At 35.5% G+C, this 25,807-nt stretch overlaps 1 protein-coding gene across 1 annotated transcript in view; it reads left to right on the top strand.

Annotated features, from left to right (window-relative positions):
- CSMD1 (CUB and Sushi multiple domains 1) overlaps nucleotides 1–25,807 on the top strand; it is a 1,074,877-nt gene that overhangs the window by 150,294 nt on the left and 898,776 nt on the right. The gene's annotated exons all lie outside the window — the stretch shown is intronic.

Here is a 25,807-nt window from a genome sequence, read left to right as displayed (position 1 = left end):
AGGAAAAAGCTACCAAATCACTTCTTACTCCCAATAAGTGTTTCTGCAAAGTATATGTCATGGTCAGTAACTGTGCTTAAGGGAAAACTCTTATTTCTGTTCAGTTTGACATTTCCATAAAGGAAGGACAATTTGCATTCCAGATGTCTGCAGCTCATCTGAAGAAAAGACATTTTTCAGAAGTTGCTCTTTATTTTAACAGTATTACCTTGTGAAATTATTTGTCTTCAACTTTTTATGGAAATGATCAGTTGGTGAATCATTATCAAAGAAAAATTTAAAGGTTCTTTTTAGCATTTCATCTTCTTTTTTGTTTTCAGCATTCAGTTGAGTAATTTTATATTTCTATTTATGTAGTAGTGTCTGGAGATCAAGCCAAGCACTGTTTCTTCATAGCTTTTTTCTGCCATGGCCATGGGAACTAGAGGTGTCAGAAAGCAGCGTCCTGTATCTCAGACTTTGAAACTTCTACAGTTATTTGCATTGAGAACAGCTGGAACTACAGTGAACTCTGTTCTTGCCCTGCAAAACTCTGAAAAACAAATAGGTAATGAAACCCAGTGGTAGGAGCAAGAGTTACTGAGCCATGCCCAGATGCAGTTTTTTGTCCAGTTTCAGTGTAGATGTCCCATCTTGGGAGTCTCCTCTCTCCATCTTAGCCTTACATATGGCACATCATCATTTAATGCCATTAGGCAGCTGATCACCTCCTAGTGTTGATGGGGGAGAGAATTGATGAGGGGAAACTGGGAAAACTCATGAGATAAAGACAGTTTAATGGCTAAAGCAAAAGCTGTGTGCACAAGCAAGACAAAATGAAGAATTCATTCAGTGCTTCCCATGAGCAGGCAGGTGTTCAACCATTCCCCGTATGTCAGGGCTCTATCACACACAATGTTTAATGGGGAGGATAAACACCATAACTCTCCATTTCCCTCTGCCTTCTTCCCCCAGCTTTTGTTGCTGACTGTGCATCATGGTATAGAACATCCCTTGGGCCAGTTGTTGTCACTTGTCCTGGCTGTGTCCCTTCCTAACTCCTTGGGCACTCCCAGACTCCTCATTGGAGTCACAGCATGAGCAACAGAAGCACCCTTGACTCTATGTAAGTGCTGTTCAGCATTAACTGTAAGTTCCCTGTGTTATCAACACTGTTCTGGACACAAATCCAAAACACAGCACCATGTGGGCTGCTTTTGAAGAAAATTAACTGTATGCCAGCCAAAACCAGTAGTTTGCACTTATTTTCTTCTTTTTTTAGTATGCCTTGATTTTCACTTCAGACTTAGAAGAAGGGCCAGTATTTAAAGTGTGCAATTCTTGCTGAGAGAGATAGTTATTAGAAGCCATATGACATGAAGGACATATCATAGAGCAGAAGAACAGCTGATACACTTAAGGAGCACACATCTTTTTTTTAAGGTTTTTCATTTGCAAATTTTGAGCTAAACATATTTTGAATTTGTCTTAAATGCATTAATCTTCCAGTCAGATTGAAAGAAGATGCATGTTGTCTGTGTAGAAGAGAAGAAATAGGATTGTAAGTTCCAAATCTTATAATAAAAAGTGCAGATAATTCTATGACTTTTTAATCACTGTATGTTGTTATTAGTAGCCATAATTCAGTGGCTGATACTTGTGATCACAATGAAAAGTTTACTTTCTTTGTTATATGGCTATATAGAAGTAATAAAATGAAAATACTTTTGCTGTTATGCTTAAGTTTACTTGAGCAAATATAACATTTTACTACATGGCATGAAACCACTGAATCTTTTACACTTGGTTGTCTGAAATACATGTCGGAAGTAAATCTTCTAAACTCAATGCATTGTAATAATCATGAATGAAAAAGTGTGGACACTGAACATCAATTCATGCTCAGGACTGATGTAAAATGTCAGTATCTTTTTCCTGGGAAGCATGTGATGAATTATGAGAGAAGAGTGCACCATGATGTCCCTATCAGATGCTAACATACGGCAGAGAAAACTGGCACCCCTGTTTATTCTCAGTATCTATCACGCTGCTTACTGAAGTGCAGTGATAATGCTGCAGCTTGCATTCTTTTTGGGGCTTGTGTATTGAAGATACTGTTCTAATATCACCATCTGGAACAAAAAATATGCTTTGTTAGCTCAGCTCTTTCAAGGCAAACTAAAATTCTATGTATGAAAACCTGCAGATGCAGTTCAGTTACAGGTGGTTTAATGTTTTTGATGCTCTGTTCTTGACAAATGACAAAGGTTTACGATTTTATGGGGTGCTTGAAGGTTTTTAAGAAAGTACTCCTTTAAAAAAAGTGAACAATTTTTTTGCTTCGAAAATCAAGAGACACTATTCCAATAGTTTTCTAATTTCTCAGAGTGATTTTTTTGAGAGGAAAAACTTTATAAGATCTCTCAAAATCTTGTCCATAATTATATGCTGCCATGATAAATAATGGTAGAAAGAAGAAAAGCTTTTTTAAAAAAGCAAGTAATGTAGTGTTGAAACAGTAGAAACAGAGTTGACTATAAATGAAGAAGAAACCACTGAAAACTTTCATTTTTTTCTATGGAATCTGAGGATGCATCTATTTACCTTGTAGGAGCTTGGCATATATTTAAATGACTGGAAGTACTCAAGTGCTGTTGCAAGAATCAGGTGAAAGAGTGAAGTTAGTCCAGGTGATGCCTTAAGCAGCTGGAACAGAGGCTAGACAGAATTAAGGAGAATAAAAAGGATATTTGTTGAAGAGCCTTCAAGGGCCACACTCTGTCAGTACCAGAGCCACTGCTTTGCCTCTGCCCAGATGGCTCCAAGATGGAAGCAAAAGAGACCTTGAGGTGAGATCACAAGATCTCACATTTTTATAAGTTTTGGTCCAATTACAGCCCCAGCCCATGAAGTCCCATCCTTCTTGTTTTTATTCTCCTCAGTCCATGTTGTTTATACTCTTGGCCCTGTGATCCAGATCAGCTGTCCTTGGGTCCCTAGCTAGAGAAGAAATTGTTGTGTCTACCTGCTCTGTGAAGAGAGCTTACTATCCTCTTATATGAAAACCCAGACCCACACACCAAAGCAGCACAAAATCAAAAAAAGGAAAAAAATAAAAAGCTAAAACCCAAGGTATCACAGGAAAGGGTGTTTTGTGATCCTTACTCACAGTGACTTAACACTGGGCCAGGCCATTGGGGCAGCTTTTGGATACAAATTTTCCATGGAAAGATGTACCAGTGCAGTGCTTGTAGCATCTCTAACCTCTTCAGAATCAGCAGCATGTGCAGGTGGCTTGCTGGTCTCCACCATCATCTGGTAACTTTTGAAACCACCACAGTGAGAACCGAAGGTCCTGCAGGGTTTGCAGTTGTATCAGCTGCGCTACCAAAATTCCTCCGTCGCAGGGCAAGGGGAGGAGAGCAGTAGCTGAGACATCTGTTGGGTTGCTCTAGGGAGTTGCACCAGAGGGAGCAGCTAAAAAAGACTGTTTGTATGACTTGGGCTGCAGAAAAATGTGGCTTCTAAATAGCTTTTGGGTGTATAAAATACCAAACTAAATACCTGCAGTGCATTTTCTGGAGTGTGGTAGGAAGTTGTGGTCAGCTAAGACACATGCAAATTACAGTAGGAATGTTAGAACAAATTCTCTTTTGGTGGAAAATGTATACATACATCTGTTTTAAAGTTTACCATGGAATACTTGGGTTGCTTCTTCCCCCCACCCCGCCCTCCCCCCCACCAACCTCTGAAGTCATTGATCTCTGCTATGGAAAGGAGATTAACAAATATTACTCCATTGTAGTTTACGTTTACTAGGTCTGCCTGTTTTTGTGTGAGATCAAGTTCAAATCTCTACAAAACAGAAAGTATTCCATGAACCTCCATTACCAAAAGGGGTGATGCAAACAAATCAGGCTTCCTGATCTTTATGAAGAATTTAATCAATTTTTCTGTAGTACAGGTAAAAATAAGGGGTTTTTAGGATTTTTTTTCCAGAGTGTAAATTGTAGCAAAAATTTAAAACTAAGACAAGAACATTTTTCCAATTCTTAGATAATGTTTTCATAGAAGAGTTTCCAGGTTTTTCTTTTCATCCACGTGTACTTTCTGCATATACATACAGCATTAGACTTCAGCCTCTACTTAAAATATTCTGATTCTTGTCACAGTCTAATTTATTGAGTACTTGGTTTGTGTGCTGTGGGCATCATCAGGAAGTCTTTCCAGTAAAGGCATAATCCTATAAAATGGGGAGAAAGAATTGTAAAAACCCAAAATAATTAATACCCGACACTGAGTTTCCAAAATTTTTAGCTCATGGTTAATTATTTGATTTCATATTTCTGCTTTTATTAATCTCATTTTAGTTTTCATTGGTGTATTTTAACTTTTTTTTCAGATTAAGCCTTTTTGATCTAAAAAGGGCTTATGTTTCAGTAAGTGCTAGCCTTCATTTTTTGTGTTTGTATGAAGCCAAGATATACTTATATAGAAAAAGTTAGTATTAGACCCTTGCTGTTGGCTCAAGTGGTTTACCAGTACAAAAGCCTTGCTGGTTTATTTCTCTTTTGGGAGACAAAATTAGTGAGAGGTGCTTTGTTACTGGTTTGGCTGTTTTTTGTCACAGAAACCTGTTAACTTTCTGAAAAATGTGCATAGTTTTCCTTTGCTGAACACTGTAATAATCAGCAGTAGAGATTTTCCTGTCTACCTTTCCCTCACTGCAATAGCTCACAGAACTCTACTCAAAGTGATGCTTGTATGCTTGTACTTCTTGCTGACTTGTTTTCTGTGGATGGAGTGTAACAGATAAGTCCAGTTTGAGCCAAACATTCCTCCTGTATTTCTAACCATTTGTCAGAACTCATCAAAGATATGATGATCAGTCTTAGATTCAGTGTAATTTCTGTGGGAATATTCCTCTGGGTTTTTTGATATAATTTTATTTGATGAGTGTATCAATATGTATGAAAATATCAATATTCAGAAATAAAAGAAAGGGGTGTTTGGGTATGTAGGTCTACAACTAAATAATCTACTTTCCTAATGACACAGAAGGCTATTACTGTCACATTAAGACACTATCTCATTCATATACTTCCATAAAATAGGAAACATCTGTGTTGTGTTTCTTTTAGTAGAAGAGGGAAATATTCCAACTGTTATGTACATCTGGTGCTGCTTTCCAGCATTATATATCACATAATTTGTGGCAAAACTCCAAAAGTTTTTCATTTTCTTTTCTCTCTAATTCTTATGCTCTCTGCACAGTTAGCTTCTATACTGCTATTCTTCCCAGTGCTGAATCAGACTTTCTGCCCTGAACAGAGAATGGACATCATCAGCAAAGTCATTAAAAAACTATAGGAAAAGTAAGGACAGAAGTAAAACAGCTACAGTTGAAAGTATTTTTTATCTTAGCTAAACAGTTATGAAAAAGAGATAGAATTCAATGCACTGACCACAATGATATCTCTGTCCATGGCAGCTAAATCTGTAATAATAAACTCTTTATGTCTCTTCATAACTTAAAATTCCACTCATCTCTCCCCGCTCAACCCCCTGACCCCCCCTGCGTGGTCCATGACTTACCATTTTTTGATCCTAACAACTGTTTGGTCCTAAAAACCTGCCAAATCTGCTCACAGGATTTTCCTAAAATTCCAAGTTTTATGAGTTGGACTCTTAAAGTGTATTTCTGGAGCTGGTCTGACTTGAATGACTGAAGTAGCTGAAACTGGTCTGAGTCAAAAGACTCCAGTAACTGTTCATGTGGAACAAATAATTCTGGTGGCATTTGGATTTTTAGAGAAACAGCGCTTCATAAATGTAAAGGTAGTGATGAAAGCCCAATATTAGGATTTTCTTGGAACTGAAACTTTTGGTTTAAAAGACTTGTTTTTATCCCCATATGTACACATGACCAAGTATTAACATGTAGAACTCTGTTACAGATTGAGCCACAATATAAGGAAGCAAATCATACCATTTAATTTTTTACCTTTTATTACAACACCATATCTTCTTTCAAAAAGCCCATACATTGGTCATAATAATGCCACAGTAGAAATTTTATATGGAGGAGTAAAAGTAGAAGTTGTGAACATCCCTTCATGGGATTGTTCCCTTCATGGGGATGTTCAAAGAGCCCAAGAGCATTTCACATTCTACTATTGTGCTGAATACAGGAATGTTTAGTAGGAGTGTGACGTTCAGCAGCCTCCTGAAAGGTTGTAAATTTCTAATTAGGGGCATGGTGAGAGCAAATTTAAAGTTAACTACAATTAGAGAGCGTGAATCAGTGACGGAAGGCTGATGGATGGGGCTTGGGGTGGATGACATTCAGGTTGTACAATCATGAAAAATAAACATTCCTTGGTAGTGCAAAGATGCCTACTTTGGCCACATAGGGTTACTGTTCGCTGTGAATCTCTCTGAGGTTGGATTTGTAGAAGAACAGGACTGGCAACTGAACTCTAGGCTTGCTGAGGTGAAGACATAAATGGAAATTGTAAAGTCCTTCTGTCAGAACAAGCAGGAGAAAAAATCAGCTGCCTTCAGTTGCACGGCAGTGCAGAGTGAGTAGGCTAAATACATTGACAATTTATGGCAGGCATAGCTGAAGTGAAGCTCAGTGGTGATAAAAATAGGACTTTTAGAGTCTAGTGTAACAGAAAAGTTAATTAACTTCTGCAAAGTAAAACTAGTTCAAGTTGGAAACAGATGCTCATCAGTTTCCTGCACGTATTCATCAAAATACAACCTTATGCTCAAAGATGCTTACTCATAATGTATTCTTTAGATCATAATACATACCTAGAAGCTTTATGCAAATTACTATAGCTTGTGTATGTTGCTTATTTAATTGTACCTACCAACTGAAATGTTTATTAGAGCTTAAGTGTCTTGAGAACGTTGTGGCACAATTGTTAGGAATCAGAGTTGGTGCAAACCTCAGTTTATTGCACATATCTCTTTGCAGAATTGACACCACTTCCCATGGGTTTTAGTATTTAGAATTCTGCAGTGCTCTTTTTTTTTAAATTGTACTTAAGACTCACTGTAAGCAACATCTCATCTTGTAAGGACTAAGTAATATTAAGTGGACAAATGAAAAGCAATATTAGCAGGGAGTAATGTTATGTATTCCCTGTTGAGGAATTTAATAGAAATAGTTTCAAGGAAAATTGTTCACAAATGGCTTGCAGAATTTAACTAAACTCTCTTGCATCTCTCTATCAAAAAATGTACTCTTTTGCAGCAAAGCAATAATACTCTCCAATATATTTCATGACATGTTCCTTTCTTTGTACTTTTCACTGCTTGAATTGTTTGCTGCTACTGTCAGCTACCATTATTATGAATCATTTCTGCTTCTTTTTGCTAAGTTATTCTCAATTCAGTTGTCTTCTTAAGAGAAAATAAGAGCCTTAATAACAAAAATTGAAATGCTGTTCTGAGAAGACTTGAAAACAATATATCTCCATTTATTTTGTCTCTGTATGTTTTATTTTTATTTTTCAAGTTCCAGAGCTTGTCAATAAGATATTTAAAACTCCTGTGGCCCGTACAAATATGAAACGTAAAATTTAATGACAAATGAATGATATAAAATTATTTTTAACTTTAGCAAGAAAGCTGCAGCCCTTTGTTCCTGTTTCATTTGTCCACTTCTCAAAAATAATTTATCTTGCTCTGAGTTTCGACTGGTTTTGGTGCTGATAGTTTTTGAGAGTGTTTTTGCACTGTGTAGGGTGAATACATTGACAGCTTATGACTCTTCATGCATAAAATGGTGACATAATATATCAAAGCCTAGACGTTTCAAAAGCAAAGCGTGAAAAATAGATGGATAGGGCAATTAGCTCTGTGATTTCCTGCAGTCTGGAGTCTTAAGGAGACGGTTGTATTTTAGTGCCTTTTGATAAATATATATAAAATAGGGAGCAGCTACCAAGTTACTTCCTGAGTTTGATGGGAGACTGCAGATCAAGTACTTGGCATTAGCAAACCAAATCAATTTCTAGATCAGAAGACCCATAACACAACTCTAAGATCAGCTCAGCAGGGTACTTCACATACCATTTAAGCAAATCCAGTCTCTGGCTCACTCTTATTATCTTTTATAGGATGAGCAAAGAAGAAGTATGTTGCTTTTCTGAGAAAGTTTTTTTTAAAAGTAAAAAAATAGGCTATACTACCATCTTCTAGAGAAAAGTAGACTTTCTCTGCCATATTGTTTAGTCACACTCAGGAATATTGGACATTTACAGTGCTAAGTGCTAAAATTTTCTTTAGAAAACCGTTTTATTATCCTTGTCATTAATGCCTGTCCAGATCTTTACCAATGCCAACAGTTTACCATCTGTTCACAAATACTTGTGGAACAAATATGTGCAAAGACTTATCTACACCTACAATTTTCCATGCAGGAAAAGATAGACCCACAGACTTAGCCTTATGTGAAGGCCTCCATGACTGTTATATTTCAAGAAAAAATTATTTTAAGATGTCTGAATAAGGTATCTAAATGAGCAGAGCTTTCAAACTGCACTCTTGCTTGGACATTAGTCAGTAAACAAAATAGAGAGTATCTATGTTGAATTATACTAGACAATCAAATAAACCTGTGAGCATTAGAAAAAGGATATTCTTTCCAACAGATTCTTTTTTTTTACATAAATCAGCCCTATTTATCATAAGAATGAGCAGTGCTTCTGTTAAATTTAGCATGTTTTTCATTCCCTTCTGAAGAATACTGAAAGCAGCATGTAAGTTGATTGAGTGCCTAGACTAATAGTGACATTCATGTGACCAGGTGTTTCATATGCATGGCTTCTGTCACATGAAACACCTTAATCTGAAACAGTTATTACTTTACTTAGGGAAGGGGAACTGTGCAAGTATGGGCTTGGGGATTCACAGAACTATTGAAACTGTCAAAATCCAAACAGAACAGCAGAGTCTGGAAATTTTTTTTCTATTTTTTTCTCTATTTTAGAAAGAACTGCTTCACATCAATCTTAAAACTGAAGCAATCCATGCACCTAGTGTCTGAAGTTAAAAGACTAGTACTGCATAAAGCATAACTGCAATCAGACTAGAAATCTAAGCTTCCCCAGAAGCATGTACAATATTAAGTTGTGCTGAGAACAGTTCAAAATTATGGGTTTTAAAAAGTCCATAATAATCTCATGGAGACAAGACAGGGATAGATGACCTTGAGATATAGGACAAGTAATCAGCTTGTTTGTAACTACTTCAGCCTTTTCGGTATATAATCTTTACTTCTTCTATTCACCCTACTCTTTGACTGTCAATGAGCTCTGTTGCTTCCTAAATATTTTTGTTGTATTCTTACTGGTCTGTCCAGAACACCTCCAATTGTCAATTGCAACCTGTTTGAAACTGCTACTATTTTTGTTTTTTATCTTCATAGTATTATTTGTGTAATGTAATCAAAGCTAGATCATTAAATATTTGAGGTACATTTCTTGCATTCCTTTTCATAATTCATAAGTGAATTTCCACTACATTGGAATGAGTCTTGCAGTACAATTCTTTAAAAAATCAGTAAAAGTTTTAAATTTCTTGATACTTTTTGCTTTCCTACTGCAAGATCAGTAACAGAAAAAAATATGGTAATCAAAAATAATTTGATTTTAGAACAATTTTCCAACTTCTCTGCCTTGTATATCCTGTTGGATATTGTTAAATATATTTAACTGTTATTCAGTAACCAGCCTAACCTGACAATTTCAGAGCAGAATCCTCACATCTCTAAAGAGACTATGTAAATAAATTCTGATTAATATCTTCAAGCGGCCAGAGTGGCATTTTCAAAAGTACAGAGTTTTGGTTGAAATGTGTCTCTGAAATCAATGCAAATTTTATCACTAGCTCTAACAGGAATATAGAAATAAGAGAAGTGCTGAAGTCATGGAAACCAGCTCTTGGAGTCCAGAATGGCACAAACAAAGGAAGAAGTGTGTTTTTCATCCAGCCAGCAGTCAGAAGGGTTTAAGTATTCCAGGCAGTACAGGCGGATGTTTAAAAGGCAAAATTCAAAGGAGAAAAGAAACTAAAGCCCCTTGTTGCTACACATCCACTATTAAAAAGCAAAGGTAGCCTGAGGCCAAAAAAAATAAAGATGTGCTAGGTATGTGTAGGTTCTGTAAACTTTTTTTTCAATCTGTATTTTTTTCCTACCTTGATGTCTTATGGCCTATCTATGTGCTAGCTGCAAAAGGAGGACTGTCAAGAATTGAATTTCTGAAAAAATAAACAGTATGTTTGGACAATATGAGGAAAAACCTGTGATTTCTTGACCGGGGGGGGGTTGGGTCTTAAAGAGCATGTTCTTGAAAAATATTTCTGGAATCAGGAAAATAAAACATAGAGCATCCTAAAATAATGAAAAGTAAATATTAGTAAGTATAGGTGTGAGATAGGCACCATGAGAGGGAGTCCAGTTTGGATAGCCCTAAGAAAACAACACACACCAAAAAAGAAGGGTCCCAGGCTTGCTAAGTGTGGGTGCTGTTGCCATTGTGCGAGGAAGAAGGAATGGATAGGGCAGGAGACTGAGAGTGGGAAAAGGAGGGAGCTTCAAGGAAGTAGCTAAAATCTGAGGGAAGGTCTTTGAGGTAGGGAGGACCTCTAAATGTTCTTGATTCACAAAGGTCATTGCCATGGTACTTTAATTAAAGTAACTTATTTTTGTTGGAGAAGTGAAACAGTAAAGTGTAAGCTTTGTGTGTAAACTCTTAGAGCATAATGTGCTATAGCTAGAGCTGTCGTACTTGATAAATAAACTAACTAAATAAAACTTTGATTAACAGTTGACAGCATGTTGCTGGTATAAAAACAGTTTAAACAAACAAATGTAAATAATAATAATAATGGGGGGGAAAAGGTATCTGAAAAATACTCTATTATTTGAGTTCTATTTTGTCTTCCACAATGTCCCCACATACTTTTCAGGATATTTAATATTTCTGTAACTGATTCAGTAGTTAAAGCAGAATCAAAAAGATGCATTTAACTACAGCTTAAATGTTGTTTGATTAATATGACTAAATATTTAGTGCTGGACTTTTCTGTTATGTGATACTGTGGCAAAATCTTGTTTACTATCTACTAAGCAATTAACTTTGAGTATTGTCATCTGAAAAAATTTCACACAATGGAAAAATTACTATCCTGTACTCAGATCTGACAAACTGAATAAAGCAAACCTCCTGTCTCACAGGAAAATTGAATACCAAAACTTCTGCCTGTTTTTTTTTTTATTACAATGCTGTTGATTTGCTGTCTAAAACACAATTTATGTGTCTTTTGTCCCTTGCTTTTGGGAAAGTAAAAGCAGCATCACATTAAGAAACAGTAAATATACTTCAAATACTGGATGTCAACCAAAAATTGATACTAAAAAGCTCTAAGCGTAAGCAATAGGTTCCAAATAATTGTGATGCTGTCATAAATTTAATAGTTTTAACATATAAATAAATTATGTGACTCATATATGAACACAGAAAAATAATTGATGGACCCTTTAATCAGATTATCAAGATCAACAGGTGGTTCCTGGCCTCCACCATTTGGAAATCCAGTTTTGTGTGTATGTGTGTGTCCATATGGTTTAATTTCTTCTCATTTTTGTGGAGTTGGTGAATGAACTTAAGACATGTCCATTTACTACCCTAACTCTAGTCACAGATACATAGATACAGGAATCTGTATAAAGATTCCTTTGTTTAGCAGATGATGGCAGAAAAGTAGAGATAATGGTATAGAAGAGTTTGTAATAGCAACTTAGTTTTCCTGACTTTTGAGGTTGCAAGTTTGATTGTCAGGAGAAGATTTTCCAATATATCAATATGAGCAAATTCTCTACAGGGCTGGAGGGGGCTGACTTTGCTGTAACACCCTGGTGATGTTTTTTTGATGAGTCTTCCATTTTGTAATTTCCATGTGTTTCAGAGCACTGAGAAGAGAGTAACTTGGTCAAACACTGGCTATTGGGTCTTGGTGTGGATTTACGTGATGAGAAATCTGTGGCCTTTTTGTTCCTTTTGCCTACATGCAGAGGAAGAAAACTCCTGGATTTAAGTGTATTAGAGTTTTTGTCTCTCATTGTTTCTATGTCCAGACAAACAGGACTTGGAGAGCATAGAAAGACAATTCTGTGTATCCAATCAAACATTTACAACATCACCTCATAGGATATTCATTCTGACAGCAAATGTACAACTAAAATAGGGAATAAAAGTGAATTTAAGATGTGTGCTGTTAGGGGACTATTGTGCTTTAATAAATGTTGGTTTATCCTATATTTATATGCACTATAGCTAAATCTGGGTGATGGAACTGTTACTGTTACATGCAAGTGATGATTTGATGATTGCAATTTCACATCTTCCTCCTTCATGGCTCCACGAGTAAATCTGTTTATGCCCATGCAATTTAATTGGCAACACTGTTCTAATTTACAATGTATATTTAATTGAATTTTACACCTTAATTTAAGTAATGTGTATTTGATTACAATGCATTCTTAATTTAGCACAAATCAAAATTATCTTAATTTTTCTCATAATTTTTTTCTAATAATTAATGGGAAGAGGGTTGATTCCCTGAGATAAGTGCTTGTACCAATGCATAGGATATAAAAAATCCTGTGATGTATTATTTTCTTTTGCATAATAAGAATATTGTTTTCAAGGGTTCCAGTGATTTTTCGGCATGTTGTGGTAGGTAAAGAAATCAGATTAGTTTTTTGCTTATAATTGCGAATCTGAAAATCCTGTTATTTCCTGTTTAAGATGTAGGTATTTTAAGCAGATGGACACTGAATTGTAAAGTACAGAAAGATAGAAAGAGAGCTAGTAAGAAACATACCAACTGACATCTGTCTTCCCGTGATCAGCATGTACTAGTTGAAACAAAACAGTCAAATAAGATGTGTTTACTAACACTGTGAAGCCGTGATCCTGATAAGAAATCTGACCAATACTTAATAAAGTCCAATCATCATTCATAAACATAAGTAATTTTGATAAAAACTAATAAAGCAGTATCTGTGACTTTGAAATGGTATATCTTCTTTATTATTTCAATGCATTATCTATTTTTTTTAATAGAGAGTGGTCTTTTTCCTAATAGAAGTGATTCCTTTGCTAAGTTTTCTCATAGGCAAATTCTATATATTATTTTCCAAATACTTTATCTTGAATCTCATAATTATGAACTTTTGAGTTTGCAGATATATTGGATTGGCTTGAGGATTGAGTTTGTGCATCTCAGGTGTCACTAACTTCACAGAAGCACTGAATTTTGTCATGTAAATGCTGATGAATAACTTCACATAGTTCAGTTGAGTTTGTTCTGCAGAAATATCTTAGTACTGTTTTCACTGTACTCAAGGTCACCCTTGCATGTCAACTTGTCATATTCAAAGATAGGACTTTGAAAGTGAGCTTGTATTTGGATCCTTCCCAAGGTAATAAGTGGACTTTGGAATTCTGAGGCCTGTGGTGCAAAGTCACATCTCTGGAGATCCATACTTAGTGTAGAAGAATCACTGCTAAGTTATAAAAAATTATATTTGTAGAGCCAAATGTCTCTGTCAAGGGCTGTGCAAGCATTTGCGTATCATGCTTTCCAGCGCTCCTGATTCTGACTGCTGACTGCTGAGAACCCTAAGCCTGCTCTGCATGGGGCTGCTTGATACTTGTCAGACTTACTAATGAGCACTGAGCTGCTTCCAGCCAGACCCTAGATTTTTAAGGTGACATATACACAGTGAATGCCTTGCTAATAAATCCTTTTGGACCCTTGCTGTCCTGCATCAGACCCAGCTGTATCACTCAGTAGCAGTGATTCTGTTTATCTGCAGTTCAGACATATTGCTCACAGAAAAGTGAGGCTGCAGCATATGGAAAAAAACCTATTAGTAATACTTTAAAAGCTTTTCTCCTGGATTTTTAAAGCATTTTGCCATGCTTCTTGCAAGAGATTGAGTGTATCTTCTTTGGAACTGTGTCAGGAAGTTTTCTCATCTGTACTCTGCAGGTTAGCTAGTGTAGCTCTTAGCAATGACTAAAAATAGTTTCTACAATTATAGCAAAAATGAAATGATATCTGCCAAATAGGTGGGAATTTCTCCATTGGAGTGAATGAAACAAAGGCATTTATCCTCCACTATTTTTCTGATACCTAATAAAAGCCCAAAAGTCATAAATTATTTGGTCCTGAACAAATTACTTACCTTTATTCTTCACTTATCTGTTTTATAAGGAATCTGAAAGGCATCTTTTGTTGTCACATCAAAATGACAATCAGTTTTATGCTCTCTTTTTTCTTTTGCTAAGCTCTGTCTGATCAGATGTGATGATTTTCATATACTTGTGGAAGTTTTATACATTGTATGAGTGTATATAGGTATACTGTCAGTGTACACTAGCTGTTCCTTATGACTAGAAATTAAACAAGAGAAGAGTTTGGAGAAGCCAGCCCTGTGTTCCAGGGCTGAGATGTCACAGACCTTCTTAAAGTCTTTTATTATGAGGTTTGTAGTAGTTTTGCTCTACACTGACCATGGGCTTTTTGGGAATTGGTAAAGAGGAAGAGACAGCCCAAGCTGTGATCCAGAACATATAGTTATTTGAAATTGAATAGCAACTCTTTTTTTTTTTTTAACAAGTGAATTGTATTTCTTCCTACCTTCTTTTCAGTGGAATGTTTGTCATTAATTCATATAAATTAGAGTTTCAGTAGTAGTGCCATGGAAGTAGGCTATGTACACTGGCTGCAAAGTGAGTGGTTCTTTTAGACCAGACAAGAAAAACTTTACTTCCTCACTGTGGTAGCAGATTAATTCAATTAAGTCAATTTACTAAGGAAGTATAAAAGGAAACTGGTTTACTGCATAGATTTTACATCAGGGGTTTTTGGCTGGAGGATAGGGGGATTAAAGAAGTTGTGCTGCCATGGTTGAGTTTCCAGCTTGTGCTGCCCTCAGAGAAAGGAACAGGCTCTGTGTGGAGAGAGAAAGTTCTTTCACTTTGCTACAAACTGGTAAAAGGTCTCATATGTCAAAAGTCTGTACCTGCAGACTGGCTCTGGAGTATCTGTTCTCACATCCTTAGGTGCAACAGGGCCCTGGAACATATTGAACAGGACCTCTCCTGCAGAAGAAACCATATAGCAAGATAATAAAGCATGACTGAAAAAGTTGTTATCATATTAATTCTTTTTTAAAATGTGCAGCTGTAAACAACTTCTGTGTCTGAATTTCTCAGAACGTTAATAAAGCCCTTCTAACTGCTGGTTATTATCCTTGGCCTCCAGATTTTTTCTGAGTGCTGAATTTATCTTGCACTCTCATCATGATAAATGGTGTAAATCCTGTATTTACAGAGAAAATTTGAAATGTGTATTCTTAGAAAATCATTAACAAATAATACACATGGTTTTATTTCTGTATTAATCTGAAATGGCTACCTCTGCAAGATTCTTGAACTGCAATTCTCATTTAGTAAATGGGTAAATGTAACATTTACCATCATCTGCCTTAGTTTTGAACACTTTGTTGCAACTTTTCCTTCTTGAGTCTGGCTGTGTTCATGTTATTTCTGAGTTACCTTGTTTTTTGTGCAGTCTGGTTGAAGTCCAGACTAATTTTCATGAAATCTTTTCCTAAGATAATACTACTGAAAAAAAAATTATTGAAAGTGGTCCCTGGCTCGTCATCACCTATCAGAAATTTACTAATAAACAGCAGGTAAAATAATCTATAAAATTTGATTTTCAGCAGTGGCCAATCAAGAAAAATGGTGTTCAGAAATAATTTTTTACTCTTTCTAGAAAGTTACATGTGTTGTAAACAAAGAAGTATACATTTCTAATTTTGATTTTCTATAGGGCAATATTGATCCCATATCATTTTATGCTACTCTGTAAGCAGAACCTTATGAAATCTATGTCTCTCATTTAGACAAGATGAATACTTTTATTTCTGATAGATGTAGTGAGATAAGTGTTTCAAAGGGAACATAAGAGACAGTTATGTTCTTGTGGTATATTTAAATAAAGCCAGGAAAGTGAATTTGTAAGAGCAGCATAGATCCTATTCACCATCTAGAAACTGTAGTTGCCTAGCACAGCACTAAATTTCCTTTTCAACAATGTTGCTACTGTGAGCTCTAAGAAAAATTATAACTCTTCTTCATTTTACTGTTCAAGTCAATGTTGTGGATTTTAAGGTATTCAGTAAATGTAGTTATGACTAGTTAAAGGCAAAACCAGTAGGGGATGGTGGGCTGTGATTCCTCAGTGGTTAAATTAAGTTTGTTGGGCCCAGAGTTCTATATACACATTTCAAACACCAATGCTGTCACTTATTCTTCAGAAACAGATGAAATAGGGTTCTAAACAAGTCTGCAATTTCCATAGGGATACTATTTTGACAACTGCCAGTACCAGAAACCATACTTTTAATCAATATTAAAACAAATCCATGGGTGTCTGTCTTAGCAAGGACAGCCTTAGAAGTCTAGCATTGCCTCAGGATGTAAAAAATATAAATAAACCTTAACTGAATATTTTTATCTTAATGTAGGTTTAGATATTATCTAGAATCATATTTTTTTGACAGAGAGAATATAAGTTTTTTCTATAAATTGCCTAAATCAAGTAACGTATTAAAGGAAATGATGAATTACTGATAGCAAATTAACTTTATAACATTATCTGTCATAGCATTTCATTTATAATAAATTATGAATAAATAAATAAATAAGTATTTCCATGTTTCAACTCTTTTTGCTTTTACAACTTTGATCTCAGTAGGTTTTGGACTTTGTCCCAAATGCAGCCTCAAGACACCCATAGAAATGAATCACCAACTGAGAGCTAAAGCAATACAGAAGGTGACATGAATATCAGTTACTGTCTTAGATTCAAATGTCTTGTCTTCTTTTGGTCTGGCTGTGGCAAACCAGTATTGTATTGTGCAGCTGTGCTTATGCAGCCATGAGCATCTTTTACAATGTGTAAGAGAAATGACACCACCATATGTCCTAATTGTTGGAACAATGGACTGCCCTCCTGTGGGTTGTCATTATTTCTTCATAACAGCACTGCCAGACATGTAATCATCATGCTCAGCCACTACTTCTCATCCAAGATTTAGAGTGTGTCAGCTCAACATTCTCTACTTCTCTCTTCCTTCTCCACTTCTCCCAAAACTATACTTTAAAAGAAGAGCTAGAAAACTTTTGGTGTAAGTGTAATGTGATTTTCCTTTGCACAGTAAATATGAGTGACATGAGGTGTTTGCATCAACATTTCTTGTTTCTAAGTGTTGATGTGTCAGCCTGCATCACTGATTCATGAAGCTCTCTCCCAGTTTCCTATTCTCACAGGATTTCTTACGGCCTCCTAAATCATTCAGATAATGGTGGCCTTGAATTGAAACGATGAACACAGATTTCTTTTTTAACTTATTGTAACTTAAATTAACTGTGTTGTCTGGAAAGCAAGAACCTTTCCTTGTTTCCTTTTTCCCTGTGTGTCTGTGTCAGTTCAATTAATTGACTAAAGATGGCCATTGGCCATTGGCTAAAGATGTATCAGAATTAATTTTAAAGTTATCCTATGTATATTTCTATGACTATCTTTCATAGAATCACGAAATGACTAGTTGGGAAGAGACTTTCAAGATCATTGAGTCCAACCCATGCTGGAAAACCTCAACTAAACCATGGCACCAAGTGCCAAATCCAGTTGTTTTTTTAAACACATCCAGGGATGGTGACTCCACCACCTCCCCAGGCAGACAATTCCAGTACTTTACCATTCTTTCTGTAAAAAAATGTTTTCCTAATATCCAACCTATATTTCCCTTGGCACAGCTTAAGACTGTGTTTTTTAAACTATTCAATGCTGCAAGAGTATGTACAGTTCATACTTACTGTGGCCAGGTGCTTGCAGTAATGAGAGACTGAAAACTGAGTTTTGGAAGCATTTGTTCTAGCTGATATTTTTCAGCTTAGTTGATAAATGCAATAACAATATCTTTAATAATAAATAGATAAAATATATTTTTAGTACTTTAAGTTCTTGGCAGCCCCACAGCTGTTAGGCTGATGAAAAACAGAACATTCAGATTTAAATTTCTGTATTTAAATCTGCCAGTGTTTGAACTTTACTGTATATTTTTGATGACTTGGGTGGTTTGCTTACTAATTTGGAACTTTGCCTAATGTTTTTGTTAAAATAGAACTTTCTATCTTATAATTAATCTCCTTGTTCTGTATCTTCATACAATAAAAGTGCAGAACAAATGAGTACTTGAAATGCTAGATGTATAATGAATAGTTGGGGTTTAAACATAACTATTTTCCTGACAAGGACATGGTGCTGCTATAACCAATTGGCTGTCTTACATAATTCTTCTGCCAGGTCCCCTTTTATTTATTTATTTTTTTAATAGATTACCCAATAAGAAACTGCAGATAGTCATGACTTTTATAAAAACATGAAATGAGCTAGTTCATTTCCAAAAACAAGTGAATCTACTTTATTAATTGTTTATTTAAAATTCAAATTCCCTGGTCTTATCTCCAGTGCGAAGAGATAAGTGGGAACTTGCACAGTGGGAATAAATGAGCTTTTGTTATTGATTTATGAATAGAATATCCAGGGGGAAAAAAAAGAATATAGTCCATCTGCTCATGCAGAGTGCCATCTTCCTTTCTTAATGAGCCCAACCGGTGAATTTAGTAAAGGATGTTGAACTGTATAAAACCTATTACAGAGGTAACAGACTAGGTTTCAAGTTCAAGAGGGCCTGTGCTTCGCAAAAAGATACTGTGGATTGAATGAGAGGTTTAGACAAGCCCTGCCTTAGGCTCAGATTTTAAGGGATGTGTACCCAGATCGCTCTGGCTCACAAGTTCTCAAGAATGGCTGTTCAGGTTATAAAATTAGATTTTTTTTTTTAAGTAGACAGGAGATTAACAGAAAAAAGGGCCTTAAACAGAGTTACTTACTACACAGTATAAAACAAAAGACCTACTAGTAGATTACATAAAACAGTGAACAACATAAAGGTACCTATCCATGGCTAGCACAGAAATAGTATTGATTAGGAGTCAATGTAACTTGCCACCGAATTGATGATGGTGCACACAGAGTCATTTCACTCAGCCCTGGAGACAGAAACTCAAGGCAGGTATCCCTAGCCTTGAAGAGTCATCCCCACACACTTCCTGGCAATGTGCAGAAGCTTTCTGCTTTGTGAAAGTTTGGTATAGTATTTATAGTTTGTAAAGTGAATTGTCTGTCAGTGAGAAATTCCAGCTTATCTTCCTACAATCTTGCTTTCAAGGTATTGTCAGCTGGGAGTGTCATTTCCATGGTGCCAAAATAACTCACTACAAGACAAGCTGTCCTGATTGAGTTATTTTACCAATTAACAAATTCATGTGAGGGGGAGATGCCCTGAATTATTGAACCAGCAAAGAGACAACAGATAAGCTCTCCTGTGGTGGAGGGAGAGAATATCTGCTACAAAGGGAGAGGTTTGACTTTATTACTCCTGTTCTGTTCACCTGAGCTTCTCACACTGGCTTGCTGTTTCTTTTGATGCTGTCTGCATTCAAGGCTGGAAGGGGTTTAGTGTCTCAGTCAATTAGATCTCTCTTGTACAAAAATATCTTTCCTGTAATGTTATGTAGAAAGTATGGGCCTAGACTAAGAAATTATTACAGTTCTGTGGGATGTCATGTGGTTGTAGGACTTTCACACTACATCTAGATAGATGCACATGCACAATCCAGTTCAGAGCCTTATGGAAGAAAACTGATGATTGGGGTTTGACATGTCCACTATTGCCTTATATTTTTTCAGTCAAAACTTTCTATTTCTGAAACTGCCCAATGGCTGTCTCATGAATTTGATCCCAAAATAAGATGTGATATTTTTGGTGTTTGCCACTCCTTATCTACTTGACTGTGCAGTGTGCCTTGGAAACATGATGCCATGTTAAATGCCAAGCCATGTATCAGGTAGATGAATTCCATCTGTGCAAATTATATTTTCTTGTGTGAATCTCAGTGCCACAGATTCATAGGTTTTTTTTTCAAATCCTTGTATTTTAATTTATTTTATCTTCTGGTGTTATTTGATATCACTTTTCCTGTTAGAATCACTAACTTTAGTAAAGGGTTGTGACATGACTTTATTAGGTGTCTGAAAAGAAGGCCAAAGTACAGAGGTCATATTACATCATTTTATGCAGGTCAAAGCACTGCTATGTATTGAATAGTCATACTTAAGAAAACGTAGGCAAGTGAAGAATAACATTATATAGTTTATAATATTAGTTCCCAGCAAAAATCAGGGATTTGCCAAAGCAGCTGCTCTGTCAAATGTCTTTGAAGCAGGCTTTTCTTCTCAAACTAAATGTGATAAAAAAAAAAGTTTAATGAAAGAAAATCTCTTCACAAGTTGGAGTACAAACCTCGTGGAGCCACACTGGTATTTCTGACAAAACAGCTTTTATAATTGCAAGTCGGTTGTCTTGTCTAAATCAGGTCTTTAGTAACTTATGCAATTGACCAGGATTATATGTGGCTGAAAACTTCTTTTTTTATGTCATTTTTAGCATTTCTAAACCTAATATGCTGGAAGGCAGCTCCATGGAAGTAGAAGGGAGACACTTTTTCAGAATTTGTCCTTAAAATGTGTTTTAACTGTTTGCAGTTAAATTTACTGTATTGCATAGAAAGCATGACAGGCCCAAAATGCAGAACAGTAATGACTATTTCTACTTTAATTATAGCTAGGTTATCTTTTACCTGTACCTAGGGTACCTTTTACTGTTGGAAGTTGTGTCAGGGAAGTTGTGTTTAGGCTCTTCACCCAGAGGGTGGTTGGGCACTGGAACAGGCTCCCCAGCAATGTGGTCACAGCACCAAGCCAGGCAGAGTGCAAGAAGCATTTGGACAATGCTCTTGGGCACATGGAGTGACTCTTGGAGCTGTTTTGTGCAAGGCCAGGAGTTGGGCTCAATGGTCCTTGTGGGCTCCTTCAGCATGTTCTGTGATTTTGTGATTCTGTGATGAGAGATTTCTCTGTATTTTACTCATGCCTGTCCATTTAGCTCTGTTCTGATGCACTAAATGATGCTGTTTGCTATGGATGATAATAAGATCATTGTGAGATTGTAGCATGAGATTCCAAAGGGACAGTTTGCATCTTAGAGCAGAAGAAATGGGGATAAAAGTAATTTATTGTTTACTTTGTAGTTTAGCAGCTCTAATGGTACTATTTTCTGTGTACATCTTCTACTAGGAAGTGGACAGAGATAATTTTTTGAAGGCTGTTGGAAAACCAAATGGCTATGATATCTTTCTTGGGCCACATAATACATGCAGGTGCAAGATTTAGAGAGATTTCCTCTACTGACAATTGTCCAATCCTGTCAAAAACTAGTTCAGAGGGAGATTCGTAAAAATGTCTGCAGTCTTTCAGAAAGAAATTTCTGTTTCTCCTGGAACACTATAATTTGATAGTCATGAAAAGACTATCCAAGAAAAAAAAAAAGGAAAACAAAAATCATTATGGTCCATGAAGGCAAGTTGTGCAATATCTCAAGATAATAAATTACATCTGATCCTAGAAGTGGCTGTGGCAGAGAAGAAGGTCAAATGTGAAAAAGGTCCAATAATCGGAACAAACTGAAAAATTTCCATATGTGATAAAATTGTCAAATATTACCAGGATAAATAAAGCTATTTAACATGTGGGACAAAGGGAAGCTTCTTTTGGTAACAGATGTCCTTCTGAATGAATATCCTCCACTACCTTTTGTATTATGTAGTGTGTTAAAGTTTATCAGAGAGAAAAATTCAGCTGAAATTCCAGACAGAAATTCAGAATGTGCACCCATTCACTTTTGCTGATGTTTTGGATTTTTTAGTTCAATTTTATTTTAGCAGTAAATCACAGCTTCACTTAGACTGCTATTGCTGATGTGCAAATTCCTTTTCAAAACCCTTCTTTTATTACCAGAAGCTTTTATTAAATCTTCTCTACTTGACTTTGGGTATATTTTGTGATGTAAAAAATAGGGAATTAGAGTTGGAATAATTGTTTTGGTTAAAAACCAGAATATGGACTTCAATCAGTTAAACAGAATCCCAACATTTATTTTCCTGCTGTAAGAAACCATTATAAAAGAATCCAGTATTCATACCCTGTAACATTATGAGGCTTATTATTACATATTACTTTTCATCACCAGATATGCAGTTATTTGCATCTCAAAAGAGTTAACTGGACAGACAGAAAAAGTAGCTTTCCAATTAATACATAGAAGACTGAAGGTTGTGTTTTACATTAAGTTCAAATATTCTTACCATCAAATTCTACAACCACAGCGCTCTGCCACAGTATTGTTATATTTAAATCTCCTTTTCTGTGTATTCTTGTATCCTTCTCTGCTTTCAAAGATGAAGCTAGCTGTACTTTGGTTAGTGGCTGTCTCAGAGTCTCATCTTTTTTTGTTTTCTCTTAAGCACCAAAGAAAATTATCTTGTTGAATATTAGTTCATTCTCTTATTTGTTTTTCTATAAAATACATTTTTAGATTAATTTTCTGTGCTTGAGTTCAAGCTGTTGAGACAGTATTTTCACACCTGTGAGCTGATAAGGTTGTTGATTTTTGAGTGTTATGTTCTTCCATATATTTCATATGTGGTTTTTAATTCTGATTTATGACAAATACAGATGTTCAACTGAGACCTTTAAACAGCCTAAACCAGAGAATATTAAGCCAAAGACATTCCATTTCCTGTCTATTTTCTTCTAAATTATTAGTCATATATCTTTAACATAGTTCTTAACAGTGCATTTTTTTTTCTTCTTTTGTATTCTGAACAGTAAAAGAGTAATATCTAATAGCATTAATACATTATTGGTCAGACTACCATCTTTTGGTAGTAAGTATACAAGTTTTGGCACAAACAGAAGAAAATGAAAAGTGAATCAGCAGTTAAAATCTCTCATTTTGAAAATAAGAGAAGCAAAATTTTAGAAGTCTCCTTGAGTTCTTTTTACCTCTAACATTTTAAGCTGTAGGTCTTGATGTTTGTTTAGTTACATTATATATATGTATATATATGTAAGTTTTTATGTTTTAGATGAGACTGGAAGTTCAAATAGTTTTGGGGGCATTGTGTTCATGTAGAAGTACACTGTGAGGAAGCTCATCTTGAAGTGCCCGTATCTCTGATATATTTGCTTTAACATCCTATAGGCCCTTTAGGCCCTTGGATAGCACCTAAATTCCCTCCAATGGTATAAATAATTTCAAACATGTAGTGCTTGATTGGAAGCCCATAAAAATCAATTTCTACATCAGAATATGTTATTTATGTCTGCCCTTCTTTTCTCCTCTTTCTCTTTCCAGTAATTGAGTAACCATGGACATTTTGGAACAAGAGATTGAGATGCCATTTTGCATATACTAAATTATGTATATAGAGCTCCTACAGACATACTGTAGGACTTCCTAGCATTCCTTTAACCAGACCACACCTTGGTCTTCCCAGGTATTGAAAATGTCATCAGCCATACAAAATGAAAAATAAAATTCAGTTATTTGTTTACTATATCATTCAGTTCAATTTTGTCTTTTCACTTACAGTACAGTTCCAGAGTATAGGTTTTGAGTTTCAAAGTTAGAGTCTTTCTTCCTACTTTTCCCCCTTCAACCTTGCATGGTCCCTTCCCTTCCCTTCCCTTCCCTTCCCTTCCCTTCCCTTCCCTTCCCTTCCCTTCCCTTCCCTTCCCTTCCCTTCCCTTCCCTTCCCTTCCCTTCCCTTCCCTTCCCTTCCCTTCCCTTCCCTTCCCTTCCCTTCCCTTTTTTTATTTTTGTGAGTCTGGAAACAGAAACTCATTAAGCAAAAGAAAATAAAAACAACTGAGTGAAAGGGGAAGGAGAAAAGGTGTTTACCTGGACTTTTCCACTGTGTGTAGCTAGAGTCACAAAAACCTGAGCTATCCAAATGAAAGGTGTGGAGATGACTGGACAGAGCACTGACAGATAGATGTAAGACTCTCTTCCTCTTTGCAAAAAGAGAACTAAGCAGGGAATTCTTGGAAATTTGTATGTTGTGTCTGCCCTAGACCCTACCTGACTATGCAACCCCCGCATCACATCCAGTGTCTGTTACACTTTCACAGAAATTCTGGTACTTATTACATTTTCTACAAAATACACAGAGCTTTTAAATTTTTTTGGCAGGCTATTTACACAAGTTTCTGTTGGAACATCTTTTACGGTTGTAGAACAGTAAAAAAAAAAAAAAAGAAAAGAAAGGGCTTTTTAGTCATTATGCCACAGGTCTTCCATCTTCATCTTTGCAGACTCCCTTTTTTCTGCTGCACAACAGATTTGCTAAAGTACAGTTTTAAATTAGTTATTTTAGCTGTTATGGCTATAATTTAAGTGGTTAATCAGTCATATATGGGCTGTTTGACCTTGCTATAATGCTATGCTTACACGTAAGTAAACATGTAAAGGTTTACATGATTTCCATCTTAGCTAAACTAAAAAAACTAGCAAAGATGGCAACTTTTCTTAAGAAGCCAACATAGCAAACCACACTACAGCCCAGTTTGGAGAAGTTAGGCCTTTTTAATAATTCACCAGTTTGGAGCCATAAGTCTTTTCTGGAAGGCCAAAATTAAAGACCTTTTGCACTTGACATTTGGGTTTGGAAAAGGAGATGGTATGATAGATATCTTTCTTTTCTTGCTGTAAACTCTGAATAGATATCCCTAATATTTACAGATTTACACAATGGTAATGGATTTTCTACCTGTCTTCCATGAATTTTCCAGTATTTTATCATTTGTTGTTCTAAGTGAAAGAGAAAAGAGAAAGAGGAGAAAAACATGTTCAGTCCAATAGATACTATTTTACATGAAGCCTATTTGCACCTTTATTTTTAAAAATTAGTACATGTGCAATTTGCTTAATAAATCATAAGATTTGTGAAAATTTACATACTTACTAAGGATTAGTGGAATTAAACTAAAAATCTGTATCTGAAATCAATGTCAATTAATCTTTTTCAAATTTATAATGAACATTCTAAAGAAATACTTTGAATCATAGAAATGGACATAAATATCAAGTGATAATATGTGTCAAGGGCAGCTTGATACACAGCTTAAGGTTTTTAGATTAAAGTAATAAAATACCTGAACTGAATTCTCATTCATAAATAATAACAAAAAATTAACAACAGGTATTTTTGGAATAATTTCTGAAATTTTATTTTCTGAATAAGATTGTAATGTCATGATAAGAGTAACAGAATATTTAAAAGAGTAGGCAATAGTTGTCCATATTATCTAAGAAGAAGTTTCCAAAACACTGGCCCGAATTAATTTAATTTCCAAATATTTTTATTAATTATTCAGAAAACACTTCTTCAAGATGTTATATAGTGTGGTATATTTCACAGTACTTAAAAAGGGTATCTGGAGTGTTTTTCTGAAGTATGAATAAATTTGTTTTGTTTAAATGAGTAGTTCCCTATTTTGGCTATTATGAGACTATTAGTATACTAGGATAGACGAATTTGTCTTATGGTATTTCCTCTTATGCTTGGTAACTTTATGGGAATTACTAAGGTCAGTTATGTAATCATTTTAACAGCATGAAAAATTAAATTGGACAGACTTAGAAGCATATCAAAGTCTCTAAAGATTGATGTCATTAGAAAAGCTGTACATGCTGAAAACA

The sequence above is a fragment of the Molothrus aeneus genome, chromosome 3 (assembly GCF_037042795.1).
Source record: "Molothrus aeneus isolate 106 chromosome 3, BPBGC_Maene_1.0, whole genome shotgun sequence".
Classification (NCBI taxonomy): Eukaryota; Metazoa; Chordata; class Aves; order Passeriformes; family Icteridae; genus Molothrus; species Molothrus aeneus.
Note: the sequence above shows the minus strand (reverse complement) of the source record. Positions and strands in the feature narration are given on the sequence as shown.